The 12557-nt window shown below is 34.6% G+C and overlaps 1 pseudogene across 1 annotated transcript; it reads left to right on the top strand.

The window, feature by feature from the left end:
• The first annotated feature begins 755 nt into the window (after positions 1-755).
• Positions 756-1669, top strand: LOC309961658 (transcription elongation factor A protein 1-like; annotated as a pseudogene). Its single transcript has one exon. The product of its transcript is annotated as a transcription elongation factor A protein 1-like (transcript).
• The last annotated feature ends 10888 nt before the right edge of the window (positions 1670-12557 follow it).

Raw genomic sequence — 12557 nt, 5'->3', positions numbered from 1 at the left:
TGTCTTTCTTGATTCCTGTACCTATGTAAAAAGTCTTGGAATCAGGAAAACTTATTTCTCTCACTTAATTCTTCTTTCTGAAAGTTGTTTTAGCTATTTTAGTTCCTTTGATTTTCCATATACATTTTAGAAAGAAATATTGTAGATATTTTTTAAATGCCATAGAGCACTTACCTCACAATGCAGCAGCTTCTTTTTTCCTTAAGCTTTCCCCTGGTTCCTGTACTTTCTGACTAGATTACAGTCCGCAAAAGTTGATTCTGAGAATTTTGACTAGCGTTTTAGTTGTGTCTGTGGAGGGACAGAGCCCTAGAGTTGCAGACTCCACCATTTTAACGACGTCAATCCAGTCAGTGCTCACTTTTATATTCTAATTTCAGCTAGCATAGTGAGTGTTTTGATCTGCACAGTCATTATTTCCTTTGTTTTTACTCTATTATCATATGAACACTTTTTCTTTTTTTTTAATTATACTTCATATATTCACTGTTACTACCCACTACGGGAAGTAAAATAGAAGATGATTACAATGGAAAATCTTATTCTTGCCTCAGAAGGCAGGAAAGAATGGTAATAGGCATCATATAAACAGAATCTATAATTTAAAATAAGATAAAGTGAAACTAAAATGCTCTTGGTGGAGTGAGGTAGCGCCTCCGTCAGGCCTGCTGAGGGCCCTCGCCGACGCCTGGACTCACCCGCTGCCCCGCCAGCTCTGCTCGCTTCCCGTCCCCTGTGGCCCGGCGTGGGGCAGGGCTGCTGGAGCCATGGAGGACGAGGTGGTCCGCATTGCCAAGAAGATGGACAAGATGGTGCAGAATAAGAACGCGGCTGGAGCACTGGATTTACTGAGGGAGCTTAAGAATATTCCCATGACCTTGGAATTATTACAGTCCACAAGAATTGGAATGTCAGTGAATGCTATTTGCAAGCAGAGCACAGATGAAGAAGTTACGTCTTTAGCAAAGTCCCTCATCAAATCCTGGAAAAAGTTATTAGATGGACCATCAACAGATAAAGACTCTGAAGAAAAGAAAAAAGATACTGCAGTTACATCACAGAATAGCCCTGAAGCAAGAGAAGAATGTAGCTCCAGTAGCAACGTAAGCAGCAGAAAGGATGAGACAAATACCCAAGACACTTACGTTTCATCTTTTCCTCGGGCACCAAGCGCTTCTGATTCTGTGCGGTTAAAGTGTAGGGAGATGCTCGCTGCGGCTCTCCGAACGGGAGATGACTACATCGCTATTGGAGCTGATGAGGAAGAATTAGGATCTCAAATCGAGGAAGCTATCTATCAAGAAATAAGGAATACGGACATGAAATACAAAAATAGAGTATGAAGTAGGATATCAAATCTTAAGGATGCTAAGAATCCAAATTGAAGGAAAAATGTGCTGTGTGGGAATATTCCTCCTGACTTATTTGCTAGAAAGACAGCAGAGGAGATGGCCAGCGATGAGCTCAAAGAGGTGCGGAAAACCTTGACCAAAGAATCCATCAGAGAGCATCAGATGGCCAAGACAGGTGGAACCCAGACGGACTTGTTCACATGTGGCAAATGCAAGAAGTACTGCACTTACACACAGGTCCAAACGCAGAGTGCTGATGAACCGATGACAACGTTTGTTGTCTGCAACGAGTGTGGAAACCGGTGGAAGTTCTGATGAGTTGGAAGAATTGGCAAAACACCTGGACTATTAAGAAAATGGACTTTGTAATTAACTTTAAGACTAGGCCAATCAACTAGTTTTACTGCAAATCAGATTTTTAAAGTAACATATATCCCTTGGGTTAGTCTCTGTTTTTGACATAGGATCCCTTCCTTAAATGCCTTCTGTAGTTTCAGAGCAGTAAGGAGACCACATGATAATTGTTTGGTATCTGTTTCAAAACTTTTTTTTTCCATTTTTATAAGTAAGTTGATATTAAACTTTTGGCAGTTTATTTTTACCTTTTTTTTTTCCTTCTTAAAGGAAAATGTACCTTAACTTTTTACAATCTGAAACATACACAGTAAAAATGTTATTCTTCTCAGTTAATACACACATGGAAATTACATTTTTTTTCCTATATTGGCATGTACCTGCAAATATTAAAAGAGAAGAAAAGGTAATGTAATTATAAGTTTATCAAACATGGTGTATATTCAGATAATACTTGACCAGCTTATCTAAATTGTGCATAATATTTTAACTAGCATATGAAATTGATTTTAATTATTATGTTCAAAGTCTGGGATAATTAGTTATTATTTTGCATTTGTCACTAACTGTGATCCTCATTTCTTGTAATTTCTTGTACATGTTTATTATTTGTTCATAATAGATTTTACTTTTGGAAACATGACTTGACTTTGTTGAAATCAGTTTGGTTTGTTGTTTATTTACCTGTCTGACTTTGTAGTGTATTTTACTTTTGCAGAACACTGTTGTAGTTTAGTAGGTTTTTCCTAAATCCTAGCTCAGGAAAAGAATGAAAACTTTTGACCGTTTTTTCGTTTTGTAGGAAGACATACTGGGAAGAAAATGTTAGCATTTTAGGATAGTGTTGTTCTTATAAACAGTTCATGACTTAACTTTGATTTGGAAATCTGTGCTGACCAAGGACTTTAAGGTTTATATAAATCATTAACACTGTGGCCTTTCCGTATGGAGACTAATGGAGCACATTTCTGTCCTGACTCTCTTTCTGTCACACAAGAATGAGGTTGTGGAACAGACTAATACGTGGGCTGTAACACAGCTCATTTGCAGGAAGGACCTTACAGTTAAGTGTGTGCCATCTATTTTGTTAGGAATAAGAAAAAATGGTTTTCACACTTGGTCTAGCACATCTTAAGGCCACTGTTCCAAAGTCCATGTTTCATTGTGCTCCGTCTGCACTCTCAAACCTCTATAGAGAGATCTGAGTACCTGCTTCGCACTCCCCTTCGCTCCCTCTTCTCCACTGCTTACTGCAGGTTAGTTTGATGTAATAGAAAAACAACATCTAAAAGTCCATGTTCAGACCCCACATAGAGGAACTGGCCCACCCCACCTCTACTTTGTCAGGTCACAGAGTAACATTTTATCATTTGAAAAATAACATGCATTTTTGAAAGAATGAATTTAATAAGAATAAAATTAAAATAGTCCCATTTTTAAATTAAGTGATCCATTTTTAAATTTTTTAATTCAATAAAGTTTCTTGTTATGAATCATGTAAATTAAATAAAATAAAATAAAATGCTCTTGGTGACTTCCTAAGCAAAACATAATTCAAAGATTGCATTTTATGGTTCATTTAGCATATGTAGATTCAGGCATTCCCTGAGCTTCATCCTGGAATATTCTGTCAACTGACATGAAATTTCCCTGAAGTAATTTCACCTTAGAAAATGTATTAAAAATTAGTACCTACTTTTCTGCAGAGTATTATATTTCTGTGTGCAGAAATTATATGAACTACAAAACCTATTTCACTGGCAATGTGATACCATTGATAGAGTGTGGAAATAAAAGAAATTTGATATGAAAGCAAGCTTGTTTAATATTTATTTGCTCCTCTAAAAATCCTTTTTATTAATTGCTTTTGTAATGTTAGCTCTTATGTGAATGCTAAAGATTTGTGATTTCAGAGAATATATGAATATATTTTATTTTAAAAGTCAATTACTTTTTGTAAAATACAAAATTATACAGTAACTTTCCTAATTAGAAGTCAAAATCAACATTTCTTTTACTATTGTTGTTTTATTTTTCTAGGAAAGGAGTGTGTTATGGGGCATGTATATTTTCAGTAGGTTAAGTTTTTCTTGATATTGGAACACTAAGCTAAAGTTACAGTGCCATTGTCTCAGTAACTTCAATTAAATGCATATCTTCTGACTACTTCAATATATTTGAGAATAGAATAACTTTAGCAAATTTCACACAAAAGTTTGTTCTTAAAATATGATACAGTTCTTCTACTTTATGACATTTTTGATTATGATTAGTCCCATGATATTTTTCTTTCTGAATAAAGGAAAATAAAGTGGATAAAATCTTGTTAATTTTCCTCTTAGTGGTTTAAAAAAAATTATTACCTCATAAACTTGGTTATCAAGATTTAAAGACATGCTTATTCAACATATTAAAATTTTCTCTATAAGTGTTATATTTTTTTCTTTTCATATTAGTTAGTTAACCAACAAATCTTTGAGTATAACTAAGGAGTAGCCATGATCCTTTTCCTTTCTCTCTCCTTGTGTGTCTTGTTCCTCTCTCTCCTTCTTTTTCTCTTTCTCTCTCTCTCCTTATTTAACACTTCTGTCTTGCATTTGATTTTATAGTTTTCAAAGTCAGATTTTTGAGAACTTTTCCTTTCAAAACATCTTTAATTCTATAAAATTGATAGCTACTTGTGATATGTCTATACTATGTTTAGTAATAATTATGTTTTGCTAGGATTATTTTTACATGATTTTTTGTTTTTTTGTTTTATTTTGTTTTGTTTGATGTGGACCATTTTTTTTTTAAAGTCTTTATTGTATTTGTTACAATATCGTTTCTGTTTTATGTTTTGGTTTTTTGGCCATGAGGCATGTGGGATCTTAGCTCGCCAGCCAGGGATCGAACCCACACCCCTGCATTGGAAGGTGAAGTCTTAACCACTGGACCACCAGGGAAGTCCCTGATTTTTGGTTTTTAAAGTCTGCAAATGATTACAAGTTGTGAGACTGTGCTGTGTTGATATTTGTTTACTTCAATAATATAAATGAATTTGTCCTGACACTCCATTTAGGGCTCTTGTCACATAAGAAACTTGTTTAAAAGATGACTGAACCATTTGCAATTTGAGGAGAATAAAAAGTAAGGAAAGGATAAAAGGGAAACAGTTATTATCACAGATCGAATATAAAAATTCAAATTTAATAGGGACAGGAGAAAAAATAACCTGTAGACCATTGGGAAAGTATAAGTTTTGGTTTCTGTATCACAGTGAGTTGATTAGCTGTTGGCTAGCGAAAACTCTGAAGTGGAAAACACTGTTTTTCTGTACTATTACACATAGAACACTTTGGACACCTGACATGTGGGTTGTTTTTCTCAACTTCAGCAACTCTCTGGACACCAAATGGGTGGCCTACAATTCAATTCAGTGCTGACACTCTATACCTGGAGTTAGTACAGAGGTCACAGGTTAAGGACTCAGGTGCACAAGACTTCCTCCTCCCACTTTCAGATGCCAGTTGAAAAGCCAGGTTGTCACCTGTGCTTCTGACTAACTGGCTATAAATCTGAGGTTTGTATGAACTCCTCTGGCTCAATAATTGGCTAGAATGTCTCATAGAATTCAGGAAAACATTTTATTTACTAGATTACTGGTTTATTATAAAAGGCTGTAACTCTGGAACAGCCAAATGGAAAAGGTGTGTAGGGCAAGGTATGTGGGAAGTGGGGGTGGAGATTCATGCCCTCTCCAGGTGTGTCACATTCCCAGTACCTCCACTTGTTCAGAAACCTGGAAGCTCTAAGTTCTATGCTTTAGTGATTTTATGGAGGCTTCATTATGTAGGCATGATTGATTAAGTCACTGGCCATCGATGATGGACTCAACCTATAACTCCTCTTTTCTCCCCAGAGGTGGGGAGTAGGGCTGAAATTTCCAACGCTCTAATCACATGGTTGGTTCTCCTGGCAACCAGCCTACACTCTGCAGTTGTCTAGGAGCTTTTCAAAAGTCACCTAATTAACTTAAACTCAGGTGTGCTTGAAGGGGCTTGCTATGAATAATGAAAGACTCTCATCTTTAGTGCTCTCAGCTCTCATTGCTAAGGAAATTTGTAGGGTTTTAGGAGATCTGTGCCAGGAATGGGGTGAAGACCAAATATATATTTCTTATTATAAATCACAGTATCACAAGCCCCTTCTTGTCAGTCTACCATTAGCAAGCTGACTAGAGACACCAAAAAAAAAAGAAAAAAAAAAAGAAAAGAAAAGGAAAAAAAGGAATTCCAGTCATTATGAATTCTTCCAAGCCCTTGAACGTTTAGATGTGCAACAGTCTGTGTTTTTTAATATGCCAGTTTCCTTCCATTAACATTTCCATCTTAATTTGGAATGTTTTGCACCATCTCCATGTAAGAATAACTTCCAGATGAAGTTTGATACTTATTTTTCAGCAAACTTCCACTATTTCCTCCACCCCACCACGGGTGAAGTATACTTCCATACCCCATTGTGTGGAAAACTCATGGTTTTTTAGAAGGACTTAGTAGCATTAATCAATAATTCTCTCTGATACCTAAGGTTTACTTCCTTTCCTGAAGAGGAAAGGAGTAAAAAGGTTTAAATCAGAGTCATGATTTGGAGTCATGTACTGTCTTACTTAGGAGTTTCTAAAAGAAAAGCCTAAGACAGGAATTCTGGTGCATGCAATTTATTAATGGAGAGCTTTCAAGAGAAAATGATTGGGAAAACAGGATTGGTCAAGGAAAAGAGATAGGCAGGAACATGGTTCCTGCTGGAGTCTAGTTTCACCCACCACCCAGAGATATTGTAAGGCAGCTCCTTGTTTTGCACAATAAAATATTTTGGAAAAAATATTTAAAACAGTGCTCTAATTCTGTTTTAAGCAGTAGGTAAAATGATGTATCCTGAGAATATACCTAAAAATACTTAAACATATAATATAACATTCTATTACAGAACACTTCAGATCATGAGAGAATAAGAAAAGTTCTTGGGATCAAAAAATTAAAATGGTCCAGAAAATAAGAGTGGTGAGCTAACACTAAAGGTATTTCTGTCCTGGAGACTTTTGCTAATATCAGGAAACAAGAGGTTGGATTTTAAGAGCCAAAAACAGCAGGTGATACTGCCATGGAGGAAGTTGAAAATTATACACTGTCTAATATGGAGGTCTTTGAAGGTCAAATCCTCAGTGAAGGAATGGAATTAAAAATAGAAATCATCAAAAGAACATGACCAAGAAACTTGTCTGTCTTTGTATGGGCTGTAAGCAGAAAACAAAATCTCCCCTGAAAATTTATAATTGAGGCTTATCCCTTTACTGTTTTGGGATTTAAATTTACATTATTTTCAGACTCTAGTGTGTTACAAAATGAGAATATAGCAAAAGTTTTCCTTGATTAGGAGTGCCCTAGAATATCTAACAGATATTTTACAACTCACTTCTCAAAGTACTCAAAGGATTCTCACAGATGCCCCTTTAACCTGGAGATCTTACCAAGATTCACCAGTCAAGATAACTGAACTAAATGTTGCCTGAGGGAGCACAAGTTCAACCCTTGAGCCCAGGCCAATCTCCTGACTATAGGGAAATTGACAAGCTCATTCTAAAATTCACATGGAAATGTAAGGAACCTGGAATAGCCAAAACAATCATAATAAAGAAGAACAAAATTGGAGGACTCATTTCCTAATTTCAAATGTTAACTATACTTCCAGCTTCAAAACTTACTATAAAACTATAACAATCAATATTGTGTGGTACTGCAATATGAATTGACATATAGACAATAGAATTGAGAATCCAGAAGTAAAAAAAAATTCCCATAGGCCACCTTTGTTTGTCACATACACTTATTACAGGTTTTGTAGCTTCTGCTTCTCAGTGTGATGGAATAACCACTTACCAGATGGTACTCCCTGAAAAATAAAATATAAAACCTGGATACAAAAAGCAACTACCTGAAAAATCTTAAAAGTGAAAGGAAGCAGTCCAACCCTGGCAGGGAGCATGAGCTTGTATGAAGGAGGCTAGATAAGCGGCAATTCAAGCGCATTCCTTTCTCTGCTGGGTAATTTATGCAGCTGCAGTGGGAATACTTGGGGAAAAGCCCACCTTCTGGCCTGGGAACCTGAAAATTGAAATAAATTGGAAATAACACCATCTCTCTATCAGGATGTTTGTACTTGCACCCACCATCATGCAAGGAAGCCCAAGCCACGAGAGGCTGTGAGTTGGTGATTCCACCAATCACTGACAGCCAGCATCAGCCACCAGAAATGTGAATAAAGAAAACTTCAGGTGATTCCAGCTCCCAAGCTTCAAGCCACCCAGTTGACACCAAGTGGAGCAGGAATGAGCTGTTCCCATTGAAAACTGCTCAATTTGAAGATTTGTGCTCAAAGTCAATGTTATTTTAAGCTACGAAGTTTGGGGGTGATTTTATACACAACAAGAGATAGTCAGAATGTTAGACAAAATAGACTTTGGGGGAAAATATACTCTGGGGCTTCATAATTCAAACTATGTAATTTCACCAGAAAATTATATAGTATTATAACCTCATATGAATCATATAACATATATTCAAAACACATGAAAACACTGATGGAATTAAAATATGTTATGTTCAAATGCATGATTACAGTAAGAGATTTTTAACACATCTTTGTTAGTTGACTGATCAACTAAATTTTAAAAAAAACTGTTAGGGATATAAAAGACAATCTACAAAATTAGAAAAATTAGTAATAATGTAGAAAATTTTACCTAAAAACTTTGTGGATATATGTAAACTTGTATCTAACAAATATAAGATGCATCTCGTCCTCAAGCATACATGAAATACCAAAAATGACCATATACAAAGCTATAAAGTTATCCTTAGCAAGCATAAATGAATTATATATACAGACCAGAAGCTCCACCTTTAATGTAATAATTTATAAATCACAAGATAAGTTTTAACAAATCCATTTTTTGTAAAAATTTAAAGGCAGAAGAGTCATAATTAAAATACTTGTAGGTAAAAATGAAATCATGAAGCAAATCAGAACACATTTAGAACTGAACAATAATGAAAATGCTATATAGTTCATTTGTGAGTTACAGGTCAATAGGTACTTACAGAGAAATGTAAAACCTCAACTACCAATTAGGAAAAGACATTTCTAATACAAGAATCTTTTTCTTAAAAAAAACCTGCATAACAAGTTTCAACTATCTAGAGAAAAGAAATTAATAAAACAAGGACAAAGATTAATGAAACAGAAAGAGTATTTCAAGTAAGTTAGCAATGTTCAAAGTTAAATCTTTGATGAATACTAAAAGAAAGCAAATTCTGAATGGATTCATCAATAATAAAGTACAGAAGGGAAAATACTAATATACTGAAAATAAAAAGTGAATATAACTGGAGGTATAACGGAGACTTTAATAAAAAGGAAAATAATGAGAACCTTTTTGCCAATAATTTGAAAAATCACATAAAATGGAATTTTATAGGAAAACATAAACAAGAAACATAAATATATCCTTAATTTTTAAAATATTTGAGTCAGCAAATTTTAATATCTACTCCTGCTTGTACAGATAATACCAAATCCAGATAATTTTATACACATTCTGCCAAAGAAATAGGAACTATGAAATTAATTAATATAATGACCATCAAAATGGTGTAGAGATCTGTGAAAATTTTAACACAAAATGCGTTGGAAAAGACAGTCTCTTGCATACAATCTCTCGGCCCCCACTTAGTCACCTATGAATGGACCTTGGGCCTGGAACACTTCCTTAGCAAGAGATAAAGAGCCCACACAGCCTGTGCTGGGTTTATCACATTGTGTGGGAATATCTTTCCCTGATTCAAGGTCAGTGAAAGCTCTTTTGTCTCTGCTTGGAGCATGTGTGTCATATGGCACCTGGCCAACCCTAATGTTATATCTGTCCTCCGCAGGGAGTGGACTGGGTTCCATTGCCCAATAATAGGGCTGCCCATAAGCAAATCGCCCTGCGGCACTTGCTGGGAGAGACTAGCCGGCCATAGGGGAACCCACAAACATTACTGAAGTTTATCTTGCTCTGTCTCCCTGATTTAAGCAAAGCGTTGTTCCATGCAGTGCTTGACTGTATTGTTTTGCTTGGTGACTCCAATACCCAGGTGCAGTGGGCAGACATATTTAGAGTCCTTCCCTGGGATTGCCAACTGGGGCATCCTACTCTACTTGACAAAATAGAACTCTATACATAAAATATAAGAATATTTTTAACATTGTGGCAGTTGTTATTCCCCTTACCTGGTCTGACTTTCAAAAATTTCACAACTGGATGTGTTTTAACTCTTAAGTAGTTCTTTAAAAAGTATAGGCTTCCTTGACCACTTGTAAACAAAGTACATTCAGACTATACAATGTCACAAGCTAAATCTTTTCATTTATAGATGATGTTATAATACCCTGGATTTCAGCTTCACTTTTTATGGTGTTCACATTATATCCTCTGTAGTAGGTAAATTTATTTTAAAAGTAAAGCTTTCTGCCGTTTTCACACAAGTACAAGTTATAGAGGAACTAATATTCCTTTCACACTGAAAGAGAATCAGACCTAGCATCTTTAGGAAATGTAAACTGGTTGCCAGAGGGAAGAGATCTAAATCTTTTCAATGTAGTGATTGTATATTGTTGGCCTGGCACTTTTCCCAAACTGAAAAAGAAAGACTGGTATATGTATTTATATTTTTAATTAAAAATGTGACTTTAGACTTTCATGATTTCAACCTGGCCACTCAGTATTAAAACCCTGCTTTAATTTTGTTTTGTTTTATTCCAGAACTACATGAGAGGTTGCTTTTTGTCTGTTTGTTTGGGTTTTTTTTGGAAATAATAGAAGTTAATATATCACTCTTCTAACATTTTCATGGACATGAAGGAAACTACACCCTATGATACTTTCCTATTTGGTAGTATATATAAAAAAAGATTCATATATATCAAACTGAATTACCATCAGGGGACTTAAATCAACTAGGAAAACAATAAAGAAAATTACCAACAAATAGTTGGGAAGAAAAGTTTACTAATACATTTCTATATATCACTTGACTGTAAATGAAATGATGGCTATTTTCATCACTGCTGATATAGTATCCTTTTTGTTATTAGATTGTATCACAGAATATTGTAATTACTCTCCCTTTTCTCCTGTCCCTTTACAAATGAAATCATTGTCTTAGGAAAGAATTGGCTTGATATAACTGTATCTAGTATAAATTTTCTTTTCATGCATACAAGGACATGTGCACAGAATTCTGTGTTGTTCCTTTCCTGAATCCTATTGTGCATTCAAGCTCATAAAAATCATAAAATCCCTTGAAATCAAATTCAGGGAATTCCTTTTTGACTCAAAGGAAGAAATCATTATTTCTATACTAAACAAAACAGATCAGGTGATGAGTGTATCAAGCTTTTGAGACCTGCTAAACACGTTGTGTTGGAGATAACTTAAGATCATTCATGGGGACTACTCATCCCTAGGCAATGTCAGTGACTTTAGTTGCAAGTTTGCAGATAGCTTGGTGGGATCTACTATATAATAATTCTGTGTATGTGATACAATTTTTATTTCATGCTTAAACCCCAATAAGAAATGATTTGGATTTCTCATGACCTGTTTTAGTGTAACTTCCTATGAGAGAAAATGAAACTACATCAAAAGCATATATTTACATTTGTACTTGCATGTTGCTATATAAAATTACATTTATAACTACAAAACCCCAATACATAATATCAAGATATGTTTTGAAGAAATGAGAATTTTCAGTAGAAAATACCAGAAAGGTTTACAAGTCAGTTGAAAGGAACTATGTAAGTTGTTCAAGACCTTTTTCAAGTATTTGAGTTAATTAAATAATTTTCAGTTTTCAAGCTCAATTTTCAATATTTGGTTTATTTACCTTTTATTTTCACTCACATTCTATGCCAAGACTACACCATTTTTAAGTACTCATCAGGTAAAAAGTTCTGAGTTAATTTCTTCACAGTTCTTAAATATGAGTATATGAATCTTTGGCATGATATTATTATGTGTATATGCAAATATATATCACACAGGATTCTGGTCATCCAATGTGAAAAATGAATTGCCTTTGAATAAAAATATAAATCAGAAATTTCTCAGATTTGAAAATATTTTCATGAAGAAAGAAAAATTATGCTTATTATTTTCCAATTATGGAACAACTTATTCAAAAGAAGGATGGGGAAAATTGCACAGTTTATTAGTAAATATTATTCAATATAAAAATAACTCTTTTCAACCTGCATTTATTACAGACTTGGATTTTGTTCAAGTTTATACTTTGAGGTTCCACATCTACTCCAAACTCTCAGCAGTGATGGATACCACATAATAATGTGATTAAAAAAAAATCAAAAATTAAAAATATGAGATTAATTTGTCCACATAGAAGATGCAGACCATCTGGAACTCCCTTACATTGTTTGTAGAATTGTAAACTAGTGCAACCACTGAACAACTTAAATTTTTAAAGCTTTTTTTAAAGTATAAGTTTGCTTAAAAATCTTTTGCTATAACTCAGATAACCTCCTTGAAGTCAGAGGCTAGAGAGGAAGTGGGGTATTCTAAAAACAAAGAACAATGAGAAAAACAGCAACAAATGGTTGTCATCTGCTACCTGAGATGAGAATTATGAAAAACGCCAGATACAAAATGTCATAATTAGAATAAGGTGATAAGGAAGTGAAAGAAGTAACTGGGTGACTGTAGCTGCATAAACAATATTCTAAATATTGTCATGATGCAGCCATTGAAAGCCT

This window comes from Leucopleurus acutus (assembly GCF_964270905.1).
Source record: "Leucopleurus acutus genome assembly, chromosome: 5".
NCBI lineage: Eukaryota > Metazoa > Chordata > Mammalia > Artiodactyla > Delphinidae > Leucopleurus > Leucopleurus acutus.
This window is presented reverse-complemented; position numbering and strand designations above follow the sequence as displayed.